The sequence below is a fragment of the Priapulus caudatus genome, unplaced genomic scaffold (genome assembly GCF_000485595.1).
Source record: "Priapulus caudatus unplaced genomic scaffold, Priapulus_caudatus-5.0.1 Scaffold134, whole genome shotgun sequence".
Classification (NCBI taxonomy): Eukaryota; Metazoa; Priapulida; class Priapulimorpha; order Priapulimorphida; family Priapulidae; genus Priapulus; species Priapulus caudatus.
The window spans coordinates 230,885-231,830 of NW_014577195.1; positions in this window are offsets into that span (position 1 = coordinate 230,885).

Here is a 946-nt window from a genome sequence, read left to right on the forward strand (position 1 = left end):
GATTTCAATTAGACATTCTTAGTAACCAGCAGTGATATTGGACAAACTAATACGCGTTTGGGTATAGGTGCGGGCGGAGCTACGTCACAGATCAGTAGTCACGTGACCACCAGCATAACGCCGGTGAAAACAACTCGTGTGCGTGTGCGTGTGAGTGTGTCACTGTGTGTGCGAGTGCGTGTGAGTGTGAGTGTGAGTGTGTCACTGTGTGTGTGGTGTGCGTGTGCGTGTGCGTGTGCGTGTGCGTGTGCGTGTGCGTGTGCGTGTGCGTGTGCGTGTGTCTCACTGTGCGTGCGTGTGCGTGTGAGTGTGTCACTGTGTGTGCGTGTGCGTGTGTGTGCGTGCGCATGTGTAATCTTGGACTTTGTTTTTGTTGCACGAGACCTGGGGTAATTTTATTCAACTAATGCAAAGCAAACAAATAAGAATAGCTTAAAATATTTTATATTTGCAGTGCATATGTATCTTACATAATGTCATAATTATAGCTACAGAAAGGCTATCTATATACTCGTAAGGCATATTAGAAGAAATTTCATAAAAAAAAAACTTATTAAAACTTCCAATTAAACCAAGTGACGGATAATTCGTATCGTTATGCAGTAATCCTATGAGCGCCAGTGACGCGATCGCACACGCACACGCATACGCACACGCACACGCACACGCACACACAAGGACATGCACACAAACACGCACACGCGCACACGCACGCACGCACACGCACACGCACACGCACACGCACACGCACACGCACACGCAGTGACACACTCGGACGCACACGCACACGCACACGCACACGCACGCACACGCACATGCACGCACACGCACACGCACTCACATGCACACGCACACGTAGGCACACGCACGCACGCACGCACGCACGCGCGCACGCACACACATACGCAGTTATAAAATAGTAGTTACCTGTCACGAAATGATCAGA